This window comes from Equus asinus, chromosome 21, assembly GCF_041296235.1.
Source record: "Equus asinus isolate D_3611 breed Donkey chromosome 21, EquAss-T2T_v2, whole genome shotgun sequence".
NCBI classification, from domain to species: Eukaryota; Metazoa; Chordata; class Mammalia; order Perissodactyla; family Equidae; genus Equus; species Equus asinus.
Genome location: NC_091810.1, coordinates 75,833,226 through 75,851,897, shown reverse-complemented (window position 1 = coordinate 75,851,897; position 18,672 = coordinate 75,833,226). Strand labels below are relative to the sequence as shown.

Here is an 18,672-nt window from a genome sequence, read left to right as displayed (position 1 = left end):
TCTGCCTCTTCTTGAGTGAGCTTTGGGAGATTGTAGGAGTCCAAGAATTTATCCATTTCCTCTAGGTTATCCATTCTGTTGGCATATAGTTTTTGTAGTATTCTCTTACAATCCGTTGTATTTCTGCGAAGTCTGTTGTTATTTCTCCCGCTCATTTCTGATTTTGTTTATTTGAGCTTTCTCCCTTTTTTTCTTTGTAAGTCTGGCTAGGGGTTTGTCAATTTTATTTATCTTCTCAAAAAACCAGCTCTTTGTTTCATTGATCCTTTCTACTGTCTTTTTCATTTCAATAATATTTATTTCTGCTCTGATTTTTATTGTTTCTCTCCTTCTGCTGACTTTGGGCTATATTTGTTCTTTTTTCTCTAGTTCAGTTAGGTGTACTTTAAGATTGCTTATTTGGGATTTTTCTTGTTTGTTAAGATGTGCCTGTATTGCGATGAATTTTCCTCTTAATAGAGCTTTTGCTGTATCCCATATGAGTTGGTATGGCATGCTATCATTTTCATTTGTTTCCAGGTAGTTTTTTATTTCTTCTTTAATTTCTTCATGATCCATTGCTTGTTCAGTAGTGTGTTATTTAGTCTCCACATCTTTGTGTCTTTCTCAGCTTTTTTCTTGTAATTAATTTCTAGCCTTATAGCACTATGATCAGAGAAGATGCTTGTTATTATTTCAATTTTTTTAAATTTGTAGAGGCTTGCCTTGTTTCCCAACATATGGTCTATCCTTGAGAATGTTCCATGTGCATTTGAGAAGAATGTGTATTCAGCTCTTTCAGGGTGGAGTGATCTATATATGTCTATTAAGTCCAATTGTTTTAGTTTTTCATTTAGCTCCACTATTTCCTTGTTGATTTTCTGTCTGGATGATCTGTCAATTGATGTGAGTGGGGTGTTGAGGTCCCCTACTATTATTGTGTTGTTTTTAACATCTTCCTTTAGGTCTGTTAATAGTTGCTTTATGAATCTTGGTGCTCCTGTGTTGGGTGCATAGATATTTATAAGCGTTATTTCTTCTTGATGAAGTGTCCCTTTGATCATTATATATTGTCCCTCTGTGTCTCTCTTTACCTGTCTTATTTTGAAATCCACTTGGTCTGATATAAGAATTGCAACACCTGCCTTTTTTTCCTTGCTATTAGCTTGAAGTATTGTCCTCCACCCCTTCACCCTAAGTCTGTGTTTGTCCTTGGGGTTGAGGTGTGTTTCTTGGAGGCAACAAATTGTTGGATCTTGTTCTTTAATCCATTTTCCCACTCTGTGTCTTTTTATTGGAGAGTTCAATCCGTTTACACTGAGAGTGATTATTGATGCATGTGGACATAATGCTGTCAATCTGTTGCTCATTATCTTGTTTTCCTGCATTTCTTTTCCTGTGTGCTTTAGACTACCCATTTAATACTGCAATTTCTTATGCTGGGTTTCTTAGATTTTTCCTTATTTATGATTTGTGACTCTGTTCTGTATTTTATTTTAGTGTCTACCTTGAGGTTTGTATTTAGAATCTCGTGTATAATATAGTCTATTCTCTGGTGGTCTCTTACTTACTCGACCAATACTGATTTAGACCCTTTGCTCTTCCCCTCCTAAATAATTATTTTCATTTCTTATTCCAACTTGTGTTATGAATTTGTAGTTAGAGTGATAAGATCATCCTTGCTTTGGTAGTTTCCTTACCTTTACCCTAATGCTATAGTTGAATATTTGCTATCCTGTTCTGGTTCTATCTATCGGTCTCCCTAGTCTGTGGATTGTGACCCCTTTCTCCCTTTTTTCTTTTTTCAGGTATGAGAGCCTTCTTGAGGATTTCTTGTAGTGGAGGGCTTTTAGTTACAAATTCCCTTAACTTTTGTTTGTCTGGAAAAGATTTAATTTCTCCCTCACATCTGAAGGAAATTCTTGCTGGATAGAGTATTCTTGGCTGAAGATTTTTATCTTTTAAAGCTTTGAATATATCACTCCATTCTCTCCTACCTTGTAAGGTTTCTGTAGAGAAATCCGATGACAGTCTGATAGGGATTCCTTTATAGGTTATTCTCTTTTTTCTTACTTCCCTGAGTATTCTTTCCTTATCTTTCCTTCTTGCCAATTTTACTACTATGTGCCTTGCAGTAGGTCTTTTTACATTGACAAATCTAGGAGATCTGAAAGCTTCCTCTACACACATTTCTCTGTCAATCTCTAGATTTGGGAAGTTCTCGTCAATAATTTCATTAAGCACACTTTCTGCTCCATTTTTCTTTTCGACATTCTCGGAAATTCCTATGATCCTTATGTTCTTACTCCTCATTGAATCCACTATCTCTCGGGGATTTTCCTCGTTTTTTTTAATTCTTAGTTCTCTTTCTTCCTCTGTCTGGAGCCATTCAGCCTGTCTATCTTCAATTATGTTAATTTTCTCTTCTATGGTGTCTACACAGGCATTCAGGGAATCAGTATTCTGTTTTATCTGGTCCATTGTGTTTTTCATCTCAAGTAATTCTGTTTGATTCTTCTTTATGATTTCAATCTCTTTTGTGAAGTAACTTCAGAACTCGGCTTGTTTCTCTATCTTTCTCTCTACCTCATTGAGTTTTTTGATTATAGCTGCTCTGAACTCATTATCACTTAGTTTACCTAATTCCAAGTCCTCAGGACTTAATTCTATATTTTTATTGTTTTCCTTCTGTTCTGGGGCTTTTATAAATTGCTGGATGGTAGAGGAGCGGTTTATTCGCATGGTGGTAGAATTCGGTTGCAGTTACAGCCTGTTGCCACTAGAGGGGGGTCGAGAGCCATGTGTTATGAGCTCTCCGCCTTCGGGCAAGATGGCTGCACCCAGTGGCTTTGCCGGGAGGGAAAGGCTGCTATTCTCGTGAGCCGGTCTGGGTTCAGATCAGTTCTGTTCTCTGGTCTCCCAAGGCCCTTGATTTATGGGGTCCCCGCAGACGGAAGCTTTCCCCCCATCAGCGGGTCTCCACTGAATCAGCGGCAGGAGTCCTGGATGATCCCCTGGTCGCGCGGCCCCTACCCTGCTCCTTCCCGACCCGCGCCACAGCAATTGCAGACTCTAGGGGAGGGAGCGATGTTCTCTCCTACCATTCCAGCGCCTCCGAGGCCATAAGTATGGTTTATGATCTCCGCCTTCTTGGTATTGTAGGTCTCTAACGTGTTGGCATTAGATTTATTCTCTGAAATTCAGTTTTTCCAATCCTTTGTTGTATTTTGGAGGAGAGAGATTCCCGAGTCAGCTCACCCCGCCATTTTGCCTGAGGTACCGCCTATGAACTTCCCTCTTAGAACTGCTTTTGCTGCACTGGATTAGGAATAATTTTTATCTTTTTTTTACTTTTCTATATATACCAAGCTTTCTAACACAATATCTCTCTTAACATCAGAAAAAATGCTTGCAATTTATTAAAAGTATAAAAATAGTAAATAAAATGGCAACAGGTAACAGAAGTGACAAGTTTGGAAAAGAATCTGGGTTATCCTAAGCTGATAATACAGGACTTAACAAGTTAAAAGTGTTTTAAACCAAGAATAATTTCAAGGCATCAGTACACACATACAATTTACACAGATAGAACGAATGAGAATAAAAAACTATACAACTTACTATAAAGGGCTGATTCTATCAAAGATTTGACCCCATTACAAATTTTGAGAACTGATCATTTGTACCTGTGTTCTTACTATACAAGAATGAAATAAGTGTTCTATTGTTTCCCAGCAATTACCCAGTTTTTTCACCAGGTCATTTGATAGCGTATAGTGAATGGTGAGAGAGCACAGAGAAGACAGGAGAAAAGGCAGCTTGACTGAGACAGAAAATAAATCGCCTGATTGCATTTACTTTCCCAATAAGTCAGTCATGAACAAACATCTCAGTGATCTAAAGTATGGTTTTTGCAACTGAAAAGATGATCCATTATTGGATAGGGAAATACATTTAGTTATGGGGCAGCAGCATCTAGTATACGAAATATACAAAAAATAGAAAAAGGCACAACCTCCAGGTAGCTTGGGTAAGAAATGTTTCAATTTTTGTTTCATCTCTGTGGAAAATAGCTCATAAATGTAAAATTTATTGCTTACTATCGATTGTGGTAAAAAAAAAATTGTGAATGCTACCTATCTGAGAAACCTTCAACTCTAAGTTCAATCACTCTAATTCTGCTACTCCTCTAACAAATTTAATGCATGTCTGGAGGTAGGGAAATAGGTGAGAAGGCAAGGGGAAGAGAAAAGGAAAGAGATATGGACACCAAAAGTGTTCCCTAAGGAATGTGCTAGAAGTCTGCGGCTGGGCAAACATTTTCAAAGCCCCCCAAAGGCTCACTTAAAAAAGAATGAAAAAACAAGGAAAACGAAAAGACTGGAAGCTAGTGAATAGATACAGGAGGTAGAAAGAAACCGATCAGGGAACCCCGTTAACTGTGTTAACAGAGACAACATAGAGTAACTGTGTTAGAGGGCAGCATTATTCCCTGAGGAAGCCTGCAACATAAATCTGGCAGAAGTGTATAAATACACAAATATATACATACACACACACTTTTTGTACACAAATCTATAGCAGACATTACTAGAGTAAGGTGTTGTCACAGAATGAATGTTTATGTCCCCCCAAAACTTATATGTTGAAATCTTATTTTCCAATGTAATGGTATTAGTAGTGAGGGCTTTGCTAGTGATTAGGTAATGAGGATGGAGCTCTCATGAATGAGATTAGTGCCTTATAAAAGATTCAAGAGAGCTCTCTCATTCTATCCACCAGGTGAGAACACAGCAAGATGGCTGTCTACAAACCAGGAAGCAGGCCCTTCCCAGACACCAATCTGCTGGTACCTTATCTTGGACTTCCCAGCCTCCAGAACTGTGAAAAATAAATTTCTATTTTTTTTTTAATTTTTTTTTAAAGATTTTTATTTTTTTTCCTTTTTCTCCCCAAAGCACCCTGGTACATAGTTGTATATTCTTCGTTGTGGGTCCTTCTAGTTGTGGCATGTGGGACGCTGCATCAGCGTGGTTTGATGAGCAGTGCCATGTCCGCGCCCAGGATTCAAACCAACGAAACACTGGGCCGCCTGCAGTGGAGCGCACGAACTTAACCACTCAGCCACGGGGCCAGCCCCTCTATTGTTTATAAATCAGCCAGTCTATGGTATTTTTGTTATGGCAGCCGGAAAAGACTATGTACATTTTGCATAAATATATGCTTACCTTTCAGGAGAAGTTTACTGATCCACAAATCTATTTGACAATTGAAAATGCATGCTGCTCTTGTTATGGGTCAAAGATGACTTCAGGCTTGGTACAACAGAGTTCTCCAAATACAAGTCTCGGTTGGCAAATAGGAAATAAATCAAGAAATAGAGATCGGCTGAGTTCTCCCTCAACTGAGCTTCTGGAAAAACAGCAAATACCTAGAAAAATAAGTAAGTAAAATAGTTTCAAATATTCTTATTCCAGAAGGAAAGGTAAAGCAAAGCAAACAATGCAAAAGCAGGCTGAAAATATTTGTCATAATATTTTATGCTCTTAGGGGACAAATGTTAGCCTACTCATTAATCACTCTTTTCATCACCTATTTTAACTCCTGGAAGAAAGGGAGTCATTTTATAATACCTATGATAAAAGGCATTATAATACAAAAAAAATCCAAAACATCGCAATATAAAACAAATTACCTCTTACTTCATTTCATTGAAATGATAAAAAAGTGTTCAAATAATGAACACGCTATTCTAATATATAGTAAAATAATATCAAGTATTAAAATCACATAAAATAAAAAGTGGAAATTAGATATTTGAAATTAAATGTGAAAAAAAATTCCAGGGAAAATAGATTCCAGAACACTAATAAAATGTAAAATTAGAATACAGATGTTTCAGTGTGGCAAGTAAATATTATATGTAAATTAAAAATTAATTTCCATACTCTTTTTGCCCAGAGAAAAAAAATCTTATCATCTTTAGTAACATACTTCTACAAATTATATGACATAAATATATCTACATAAAATCTGCAAGAATGACAACTGAATTTCCTAAATAACTACCCAATTTAAGTAAAGGATTTCTTAATAAATTACTAAACATATTATTATCACTCTCCTCTAGATTTCTTTCTATATTAGCTTTCTTTCTTAGAGCTTATTGGCGGCTCAGCATATGTACAAAAGGTCAACAGCAGTTAGGTAATATAATGCAAAACATAAATCAATAACATAGAACTGAAAAATATTATAAGAGATGTAACTGAAACCTACTGACATTCAAAAGACAGTAATTTCTTAAAACATACTTTAGCATCATATGCTACTAAAACCAAATAACAAACTATGATTTCTAAAGAATACAAATGCATGTGGCATTGATCTCTAGACAGATTTCCAGAAACTGTTTTATGCTTTTGTGATAAATACAATTCATGTTTTGTTTGTTTGATAAAGAGAATGATTTATCACATTGTGATGTAGTATTTCCTTATTTTAACTTTCAAGCTTATCCAGAAAGTTACAAACAACACGTTTCTAAATTATGTAACATGCTTATGGAAAATATCTAAATATTGTCAGTGGTTCCTTGGACAACAATATAGTTACATGGCTTCTCTGTACGGTTGAACTAAAAACTGCTACATCACGAAAATAAAGCATGTCTCTATTTTTCATCTTTCCCTTGTAAAAATACAGACCATTTTTATTCTATGGATGACTCTTTAGAGTGAAAGACATTCAAATCTCTTTCAATTATCCCAACATATGTGTATCTGATGAATGTTTATGCAACACTTAATATATATTGCCAGACTACTGTGTCAATACTGTTCAGAGAACGATGGCTATTTCTTCAGAAAGTGTGACGGTAACCAAAAGAAAAAGTGACACTACAATCAGTGACCTGAGTAGTTGTAATTTGTTTTGTTTCTAAAGACACACTTTACACCCAGGTCAATTTTACATTTCTTACACTGCTGGGATTGTAATTTACCTTCTTGTTCTGACAGGATATATCCAACAAAAGATCTCATTGACATCCACCAGAGAAACCAAGGGAAGAAAAAGACTAAAGGCAGAATTAGGAAACATGGAAGGCTCTCTGTACAGTAATGCTGTATGAAACAACCAAACACCCCCAGCAATCCATATGCAGAAGGAATGTTTACCATAGTTGCACTGAAAGGATCTATCAGTTCTTTTTCTAGTTATTCCCTATGGAATTGCATAAATATTGAGAAATCTAGAAATAGATATACACATGCACATATAAAAATTATTGTCAGTGTATAAGTTACTGCTGCCCTGGGACTGCAATAATTTATGTAACATCTGTTTTCATATTTTTCTAATTTTTTTCCTAATTAACATGCATATTTAACGCATAAATGCCCAGACCACCTCTTTTTTCTGCTGACTATGCCTCTTTATTTTTGAAGTTGTGCACTCCTAGGGAGAATTCAGGATAGATGGAAATCAAAATCTTATTGAAAGCACTAATTTTAAAATGTAAACAACAGTACTAAACGAATTTTCAAGAAAATACTAAAGTCTTTAAGAGTTTTCACAGAACATTTCAATGTGCCAATAATAGTCATGCAGTAAATTAAGGTCCAAATACCAAAAAGCAACATAAAAGCATAATTCCAATATTGTATTAATCTTCCTGATTTCTTTTTCACTTTTATAAGAGCTGAGAAACCTATTATAACATCTATGATTTCTTGTCTTTGTGAGTTTTGGTAGTACTTCAAAAATGTTATGCCTTAGGCAACTAACATAAATGAACACATTCCATACAGTAAACATCAAGAAGTGTGTAACTGATTATATCTTTTTTTGAATTGTAAACTTCAAATACTGTGCAGATGTGAAGAAAGGGGAAAGGTTTTTACTCTAAAGCTCACTCAAGTACAATCAACTTCTGGAAGTTCTCAATCTGTACTGGGAAATTCAAAATTGAAATATTACTAATCTTTATTTTTAATAGACAAAGTAAAATTAGAGGCTGATCAAACTAATGCTACAATAACTAAAATATTCCCAAATAACAATGCTTAACATGCCAACACTGTGACTCCATCTGTACTTACCTAACTTTAGAATTAATCACTTTGTATTTTAATTACCTAGTTATGCATTTCAATCAGCCATTTAATATTTCTTATCAGTTTATAGGGGTGTTCTAGGCCTTTTAGACACTGAAATTGTCTTAGCTCTTCTACAACTAACATTTTACTTGGGGAAACAGACAGTATCCAATAATCATGCAAATACATAATTGCAAACAGAGATCAATGCTATTAAAAATATGGGGGCTGGGGGAAAGCCATGAGATTTTATAACAGGAGACTTGATTTAGCCCAGAGTTCAGCAAAGACCTAAAGAGGAGATCTGAAAGCTATGGAAAATGCTCCTGGGCACAGCAAGTGCAAAGGTCTAAAGCAGTAATGAGATGAGCACATTCAAAGTCAAGAAAGAGAGGCAGAGAGGCTAGTCACAGCTAGACAGGGAAAGTATGTGAAACAAAATGGGGCAGAAAAAGTAAGTAAGGCAAAATCATGGAATGGTTTTAAACAAGGTATGACAATCAACTGTACACTGAAAAAAATATCAAACTTGGCTGAATTACAGAGAGGGGCAAGAGGAGGCAGAGGAGGAGTTAGGTCAGAGATGACAGTAACTTAGACTAAGGTGATGGTGATGAAGATGGAGAACAACAAGTAGAAAGAGATTTATAGAAGAACAAACAGCAGAATTTAGTGAAAGACCAAATTTTGTGGAGGATGCAAATGGATAGCAATTCTGTTCACTGATGAAAGGAACCCTGGAAGAAGATCAGTTTGTTGGAAGAAAGAGCCTAAGTTTAGACTTGGACATGTTAAGGAGTTATCTGTTGGAGATGTCCTGTAGGTATTTCAGTGTAAACATCTGGAGCTATAAGAAGAGTGCGGAGCTTTGAGAAATGTCTGGGCTAGAATCAAGTGTAGATTTTACCAGAATATGGATAGTAAAAAAAGAGGCCTACATTCTGTGTCCAAAGGAAAATTCCTTCACACATCCAGTATCTTCCTCGTTTCTAGCTATCATACCACATCAGAACAGGAAAATACATATTTCATAATTTGACAAACTCACTTAGCCTATAATTGGTTAACTCCAATAAGTTGCTAAATAATAGTCATCATTTTACTGAAAAGCCTACTCTGGGACCGAAGTATAAAAACAGACTGAAGCACTCCAAAAATGTGCTTCCAGTCACTAATCCTCACAATAACCTCAGAGTTTAATAATTATTGTGCCTACTTTTCAGATGAGGTAGCTGAAGTTTAGGGAAGTATATAGTCGCTGGCAAAACCAGTAAGTGATAGAGGCATACTTCCAGGCCAGAGCCACCACAGCCCATGTTCTTTCCACTCAAAAGGAGGGTAGCATGTATAGTGCCAAGAGTCTGGGCTTTAAAATAAATCACCCTCAGTTTAAACTCTGGACCCAGAAGACTACTTAAGCTCTCTTACACGTCCTCACCTGCAATTCCTCTCTTGCTAGGAAATATTGACATTTTAGGAAACATGTGAAGCCTCTATCACAGTCCACTGAGTTGTAAATCGCTAGTAACATGACATGTTCCTTCACCACAGGAGTGCCAACTGACAGAGGACTTTGAGCAGAAACTAAGGATGATACCGAAAACTTTGGAAATTTCACAGTATAGGGCATGGAACAGCTACCTCAGCTCAACTCTGTTTTCCCCCAACTGGGGAAGAGTAGCTTCCATGAAAAGGAGCCAGAAGCTAATATCATAAGAGCTGTCAATAGAGAATTCAGCAGTGGTTCTAAAATTTTACTGTGCATAAAAATCAGCTAAGAAGCTTCTTAAAATGGAGATTTCCAAGCAGACCCTCTCAAAGAGTCTGATACCACAAGAAATAGATGACTCTTCAAGTTTTCTAAAAGAGAACTACCAACAACCACCATTTTCCATTCTTCAGGCGCATAATTTTTAAATTATTCATTGAATGTATATATTACTTCATTTAGTCCAATTAAATTGTACCCAACTTAATATTAAGATTTCAGATATTTTTCTGAACAACTACTATCAAGGTTCCCTTTCAGTAGAAAGAGGGATGATTAAACAAAAGCTATACATAAAATACCTCCATCAGATTTGATTTTCCTTAACACAGATTTTAATCTTATGATTAAAACTAAGTCATTTAGGGATATATATGTCAAAAGATACAGAAATGTTTAAGAGAGATGAATGGTTCATAAAGAAAATTTTGTTGCAGAAGTTAACCTTTGGTTAATAAAACATATTATTGATTAGTAAAGAATCTTAGAAATATTTAAGAGGATCCAATATAGTAACAGTTCTCCAAAAAAATGGAATGAAAGCTTACATACAACCCTGCTCAGCAACACCAACGGGTTCTAACGTACACTAGTACCAAAGTAGCATTCAGGACAGAAAATGTCTACTGTATTTCCAGACACTTCAGATGACTTAAAAAAGTAAAGTATGTCCAGCTTCCCTTCCACATGAACCACATCTGTCACTATGGAAGTATACATTCTAGTCACTGTCCCAGCAGCTCCCATTAACCTGATCTACTGACATTGAGTCACGGCCGCCTTTAACAATATTCTAGTGGATCAGAGATTCTAGTAAGTTCCAAAACACCCAACTTTCACCCAAGGTTAACTGAATTTTAATTTTTAAATTTTGAAATGTCAAGACGAATGTTAGTCTTTCAAGGCTTATCTGTGAAGCTAAATGTGAAGAGTTACAGTTTAAAGTTTATTACACAGTATCGCCTTATATTCCTCTGAAGCAAAGAAAATACCCGCTCAAGGTCTCTTTCTGGTTTTTTTTAACCCCATGACTTACATGAAGACCATGATAGGGAATAGTAAGCCAAAGATAATAAAAGTCACTTAAAAGAGAGTAACAATAACATCAATGCTATACTAAGATACTGATATGTATATGGAATATCTCATTTAATGCCTCCTCACCTCCACTCCCCAACACCCCCCCCCCCAAAGAAAACAGCTAAGAGGAATTTAAGGACACTAACTTGTCCAAAATCTCATTGCTAACAAATGGTAACGCAGGGATTTGAACCCAAGTGATCTGATCTCAGAGTCCATTTATAACCATTCAGCATTCTACATCAATTTAAAGGCAATGAGACATGTAATTTACCCGACCATTACTTACTCTACTCGTGAACTCCCTTAACATTATAAACCTTTTTACAGCCAACGATCCCCAAAATACTGACACAATATAAATCTGTTCCTCTGGCTTTTATGGTAAATAAAGTGCTTCCAGGCTGTCCTAATAATAAAACATATCTTCACTTCCAAAATGACTCTTCACCTCATAACAGTATATAACATTCTTTTCTCCCAAATATTCATGCTCTTTTTTTCACTAACCATAGCTGGTACCAAATTAGATGCCACACTACCCTAAGCTCCAGGCAAAACAAAAACCAATGTACGTACAATGCAAGAGAATTTTTTGTGATTTGAAGATTATATCTTCTAATATTTCTCTTGATACCAACAAGATTACCTCTCTTCTCTACATCCTGGGTTCCACTTAGGATCAAGCTAGTTCAAATTAGCTTAAGTACAAGAATCAGATTAGTCTCAATCACTGTTTAAACGAACCAAAAGAAGTTGGGTCAATTCTGAGAGTTGCTTTAGGCACTTGAGGTTCATTCCGATCTTGAAGACCAGTCTAAACACGCCATGAAAAGTTAGACCATTCCAGGAACTGTAGTTTCTCTAAGAAAGCTACAGATTCAACCTAACTCCAAGAGATGAAAAATTCTCTTAAGCTTGTGTAAGTCTTTGTCTATCTTCTGTGGCAGACATAAGGCATGGGATTTTTCAAAGTGGACATCCTTCACAGTACAGTAAGGACATAGGCACGTTTGTAATTAAAATTAAAGTATTCCCTTAAGTATGTTCCCATAACTAAGATGAAAATAAATAAGATTTGTGAAGAAATTATTTTAGATTAAACAGGCTGAAACTTTAGGCACTGTCCATATAATTTTATTTTGTATTCTAAATTCCCAGTTCTAGACCTATTAAATTATTCCACATCTCATTAACTACTCCTCCTTATGTTATTCCATTCGTTTCAGAGTTCCTTTTTTGTAATCTATTGTCTTTCTGTAACATCACCTGTCTGTCACCTCTTAGCCAATAAACACTGTAATTTATCTTCTCAAACTGTGCAAAAAAACAACACATTGCACTGGAGGAAAGTCTATGAAAAGTAATCACTGTCCCAAATTGTTCTAGAATTCTAAGGAAGCTTTAGTTCTCAGAAAACAGAAGTGGACAAAACTAATTAAAACTAGAGAGAGAACAGATCATAAGTTAACCCCACAAAGGACTCAATTATTTAACACATACTTCTTTTGCTTTGTGGCTCATGACTTTCCCATCACGTACTTTACTACCAAACTACTGTTCCTTTATTGATCTCACTTTCTGTTAGCTCCTTTTCAAAAAGAAACAAAGGAAATCTAATGTTGCTAATCATTAGCAGCATAGAAAAATGGCTGAATCAATTATCAGGTATTTAGTCAGTATTTTAGATAGATAATTCCAATGGCAGTAGAGTACTAACAACCAATCTAGCACACAGCTATAGAAATGGAGGACTGAGATACAAAAGAACACAGGAAAAATGGTAGCACCTAGACACAGAAATGGAAGACGGGAAATAAGTTTAGTAAATTTCCAAGGTTTCTAATCTAGGAGTTAGGCAAATTATTCGTGCCATGAAAGAAATAAAAAAAGTGGGAAGAGAAAGGGATTAAGAAAAAAAGCACATACTATATCACTTCATATATATGCCACCTCGGTATCCTGTACCCGCAGAAAGGTATGCTGAGAACGAAAGGAAGGAAGGAATGATGGAATTTTAATCTTGCTAACCTTTATAACATTAAGTCAGTTGAATTCACTGACTAAAGTGAAGTTTAGAAAATAAATCTCACCACTAATTCCACAATTATTTGAGATTTTATTTTAGAAAGTCTCCTTAGTTCTAAACAACATTGCAAGCCTAGAAATATAACCAATTGAGTACTCTCTTTACAAAGTTGGCAAGTTATAGGTATAAATAATCCAGCAAATTTTAAAGTTTGCATTAGGTTTCTTGTTTAGTAGATTTGAAACTAACACTCCAGCAAAATAAATACAAGAAGATCACACATGTATCAGTCCTTTCAATCTATTAACTCAACAAAACAGCAGTGACATTACTAATGTCACTTTTTTGATACTCAGAAGGGTAACTTTATAAATGTATTCTTAAAAACACTTTATTCAAAATTCCAAGCAAAATTATTACTATGGTCTCATATTGCAATAAAATATATAACACTAAGAATATTCAAAATCCCATAAGAAAAATGCTCCATAAGGTTAAAAGATTATAAATTGGTGAAATGAAAAGAAGAAAATCATAAATATGATAAACATAATATACCAAAACTTTTGGTTTTATAACCAAAATTGGTTATAAAGTTGTTTTTAAAATTAATGTTTTCTATTTTGGATACTGGAAATTCAGCAAGAACTCTAATGCAGTTGGTTACTATTACTCTCCAAAGGCAGAAGCACAAATAAGGCACCCAATTCTAAGGATATAAAAAAAAAAAAAATTGCCCAAAGTCATCTTTTAAGAAACGACCCTTGAAGTCTTTTGTGTTTATCTTTACAGTTATTTCTCTCATCTTTATGGTTATTTCTCTCATCCAAGTTAGAAGGGGGAGGTGACTACCATGTTCCTATAAGGACAGGTTTAAAAAGGTTTGTTGAAGGTTTCAAAAAGGCTGGTAACCCTACATCGTGAGACATTCTTCCCAGTCCTCAATACTGGACCACTTATTGCATAAGTGAGTGAACAAGTGGGTCATCTTCCAGAGCAATATTTGTGGAAGGAAGAAAAAAGCCCTATAGACTAGGTTACCTAATCTAAAACTGTTGCTGCTTTTAAAACATGATGGCCTAAATATTCATTGAAATACTACTATCTTTCAATGAAAACTTTCAGAAATGGCCTTATCTAAAGACTACCAATATGGAAAATGTACTTTTAAACTTGTAACTGCCCTTCTGAGCAATGCCTGATGATATTAATTTCTCAGCCCATGATATTTGAGGTGGGGGTGAGGGCGAGGGAAGATGTCCCAAAAGACAGCCTCTTCTTTAGAAAATGTCATTTTATTTAACGCCCATAACAGCTCTATGAAAAAGTCTTAATACCATTATTCCCATTTATAAAGATGAAAAAATGCTGGCATTGTTAACTAAACTTATTTAATACCATATTCAGGTCTATGACACTCCACAAGCCATACCCTTTATACAACATCAAAATGCCTTCAAGTATACCTATGAGTGTAATATAAATCAAAATCGTGTGGTGAATTAAAGTGATTTCTTTATCTCTATCTCACTGGAGTACCTTGAAAACCTACCATTGAGAGTGAAGTTTGTGTCCTCTAACCACGTACCATGGGCTCATAACATTGAAATCTGTGATTCATGGAGCTTAGACACCAATTTATCTACTTATTTTCACTCTGAAATACATTATCTCTTGCATTCAGTACTACAGGAAGGCTCTCTCTGAAAATGTACCTAGCCAAGCTCTGTGCTTCAGTTGATGTGGTAGGCATTAATGTAAGATTAAACTTTCTAAACTACAAATTCCGAGTTTTCAATATGTTATCGTTGATAGACCATACATACATATACAATTGAGAATAAGACTTCTTTAATTGCATTTCTTCTCAAATATCCCTAAAGCCAGTGTGCAGATTAGCCAGACAAAGCCAAGATATATCCTGAGACTCCTTAGTATAAATGCAATGAATACAGAAATCCTAGAATAAGTCTTGAAATACAAAATTACCATAATAAGAATAAATGATAGTGGGGCCTGGCCCATGGCCAAGTGGTTAAGTTCAGGCACCCCGCTTTGACGGCCCAGGGTTTCACAGGTTCAGATCCTGGGTGCAGACATGGCACTGCTCATCAGGCCATGCTAAGTCAGCGAGCCACATGCCACCAACTAGAAGGACTCACAACTAAAATATACAACTATGTACTGGGGGAATTGGGGGATAAAAAGCAGAAAAAAAAAAGAAGAAGAAGATTGGCAACAGTTGTTAAGTCAGGTGCCAATCTTTAAAACAAAAAAAAAGAAGAAGAAATGATAGCAAAACTAGAAAATTCAGATCTGTGGCCTATTTCCATCCTCTCCCCTAAGCTGACATAACCAATTGGAAAGGGTTCCAAAGAGATTACTAAAGTATCTCCTAAAGGCAATTCCAGAATTTCCTTATGAAGAACTCGTCAGTTTTGCCAGAGGGTTAGACTTGTTTTGACACCTAACAGAGTTCCTTAGTCAGAATATGTGTAAAACAGGGCAGTAAGTTTATAATTAAGCCACTTCTTCTAGCTCTCACAACAAATAATGTTGACCAGAAAACAGAGCTCACGTGGTAATAAGCTTCAATCATGGATATATTTATGTTTTGTATAAATCATTTTTAGGAAATAGACTGGTAAATCATTTTAATTCTCAAGCATGAGAATTAAAAGAAAATAACTTTTAAAAATACTGTAGTGTATTTTCTTTTGACTATGATTACTCTATTTTGACCCTCAGTAGCTTAGTCTATTTGGAGCTGTATTTAACCAAGATTTGGTGCCTAGAAACCACTTCATATAACTTTATTAACCTGCTAAGAGCCATGATATTTTGAGTTGAACTTAGTCTCAGGCTTCCACATGCCCACAACACCCATCTTTTGATTAGTACAGTTCTCTTCTGAGCTAATCTATCTTCTTAAACAAAAACCTCTCATCAAAACAAAAACTCTTCACAAAGCAGCTGAGCTGCATTTCTTAACGGACTGGCCTTCCTAGCTTCATATAATTAAGAATCTCAGGGTGTCTTTGCATGAATGAATGACTCACTAACTTGATTTTTTTTCCTAAGTGTGAGGCGACAGTAGTATACACATAACATTAGAGAGAACTAATCACAAGTAGAAGTTGTATACAATGTGGGTTTTTTCCTTCTTCTCCCCACAGCCCCCCAGTACATATTTGTGTATTTTAGTTGTGGGTCCTTCTAGTTGTGGCATGTGGGAGCCCACCTCAGCATGCCTTGATTGAGTGGTCCTAGGTCCGCACTCAGGATCCGAACTGGCGAAAACCTGGGCTGCAAAGCACACAAACTTAACCACTCAGCCACGGGACCAGCCCCCTAACTTGATTTTTTAAAACAAATATTAGTCACATAATACTAAAAACTTACAAAACCACACAATTCAAACACACACAAGCAATCTTATAACACTCTAAGGACCATGTATGTCAGAAAATCCTACAATTTTTCAGGACTTCAAATCTTAGCAGAACTCAATTATAAGTATTGCACTGAATTACATGTACTAAAAATGTCTAGTTTATTGGGCACTTTTAGCAACTAGAATTCTGCTCAACAGCACTTCTGATTTTTAGAACTTAAAGTACCATTTTAATCATCCCACAAAGGTTAAATTGAAGAAGATTTTGTTTGGGCACAGAAAACAGGACCAAATATTTTTAAAAAGGAAAAATGATCATCTTTTAGTAACCAGAAAACCTGATCATGTAGGAAAACAAAGTTCACCATATGTGGGAGTTCATTTTATCAACTTGTGTGATGAAAACATCAGGAAAAGCGTGCTTCATTTTTGGGAAGCATAACAGTAAATATTAACACGCTCCACTGCAACAGACAAATCTTGTGAGGCTTCTGTGAGTTAAAAAAATAAAACGGGGGGCGATTTTGTTAACATCCAATAATGCAATACAGAAATTATATTTCTATGTGTATTAATAGATGTTTTCATGATACTGAATAGACTTTTTCACACAAAGATGAACATCATTCACCAAATTGTTGTGACTACTGTATCATACTCTGAAAAAAATGATAAATCATTTAAGCCTGCTCTGTAGCTCTAGGCACATTTATCTTGCTAGTCTCCCTCTTCTAAACTGTGATAGAACAAAACACAAGAAAAACAGGTCTCTTATTCCATCATTACCCTACTGCTCACCTCACTGCCCCTTTCCCCATAAAGTCAATCATATAAGCTCCTACTGTAGGGTCTAATTTTCCTCAAGTATCTTTATTTTTTTTTTTTTACTAAAATCTTGGTTATCTACACTATATGGAACATAAGAATATTATAATTACTGGTAATGCAAAATAAAGAACTGATACAGTATTTCAATAGGAAAAATTATGATTAGTAATTATTACTTTATATAGAAATTTTATATAATAATTTTTAGAATATACAAATGAAATTTAAAAAATAATTAGCATAAGAAAGGTTTAATTTAATGTAATTAAATATGAGAGAATGTCCTTCAGAGGAGAAAAGTTAAATATAGCACTATATAATAATAAACCTTTGCAAGGGTTCAGCTCACACATTTTAAAAATCTTTTTGTTAAAATCAAAATATACACTTGAACAGGTCATTTCTATACCAAACAAAAACAAAAACAATAACCCCAAACTAGTAAATCATATCACAGCCCCGAAAGAAGGATCCCAATACACACCAATAGCTTCAGATAAAACAGGAAATTTCAACTCTGGCCATTCTGCTTAACATAATATGAAAGAGGGGGAAACTGAGAAAAAGTAGCTTAATCAAATTCCTCTCCAACATTTAATTCCATTTTACTGAAGAGAAGTATTAATCATGCAAAAGTTTCTACAGCTATTAGAATTAAATCAGGTATTTTCCTGAATATCTTTTTGGAAAGTAATATACAGATAATATCCTCAGACAAGAGAGATGATCTGAAAAGTCAGGTAACTATTTTTAAAAATAGTAATAATTTTTTTAAATCATTATTTGCAAGAAATTTAGAAGAGTATCATTAGATTGAGGTAATTAAAACTCACTGATACAAATTGCAATTTATAATATTTTCTCAATAACATCTAGCATGCACTATAAAAAAATTCCATATATGGTAGTGAATAAAAATGGAATACAAATTTAATCCATTTTCAAGTTTTACATAATGACCGGTAGTGGCTTGTAGCCTTCCTCCAAGATGACTAATACTTTTACTTGGAACTCTATATAAAATTTGAATCCACATTATTAATCTTTCTGTACTCATTCTAAGTAATAACTTAATATACCTGCATGTAACTATAAATATGTTTTCTTTTTTATATTTGTAACCTGTAGTTATCAGCGATTACAAAGGAAAAGAAACCAAGGTTTAGCTTAAAAGAAAAAAAGGTTGGAATACATTTGCAAATTCATAGCTGACCCTCTCCCCAGTTCAGCTTCATTTCTGCTGCCTTCTGAAGAGCTGCAATCAGTACCACAGCCTGCAGGATTCAGAACAGGACCTACAGTAATCAAGGAGAAAAAGGACCACCCATTTCCTAGAGAAAAGACTAATAATCATCTTTTTGTTTATCAAATTTGCTAGAGGTTTTCTGTTGTTAAAATACTGCATGTTACACAACCCATTAGGAGCAAAACTATAGCATTATTTCAATAGATTCAGAAAAATATTTTGGTAATATTCAACACCATTCATGACTTT

At 35.1% G+C, this 18,672-nt stretch overlaps 1 protein-coding gene across 2 annotated transcripts in view; it reads right to left on the bottom strand.

Annotated features, from left to right (window-relative positions):
* TBC1D5 (TBC1 domain family member 5) overlaps nucleotides 1-18,672 on the bottom strand; it is a 564,348-nt gene that overhangs the window by 423,892 nt on the left and 121,784 nt on the right. For both annotated transcript variants that reach the window (XM_014842157.3, XM_014842161.3), the window contains exon 3: nucleotides 5,208-5,410. The gene's annotated coding sequence lies outside the window, so the exon portion shown is untranslated. The remainder of the gene's footprint in view (nucleotides 1-5,207; nucleotides 5,411-18,672) is intronic.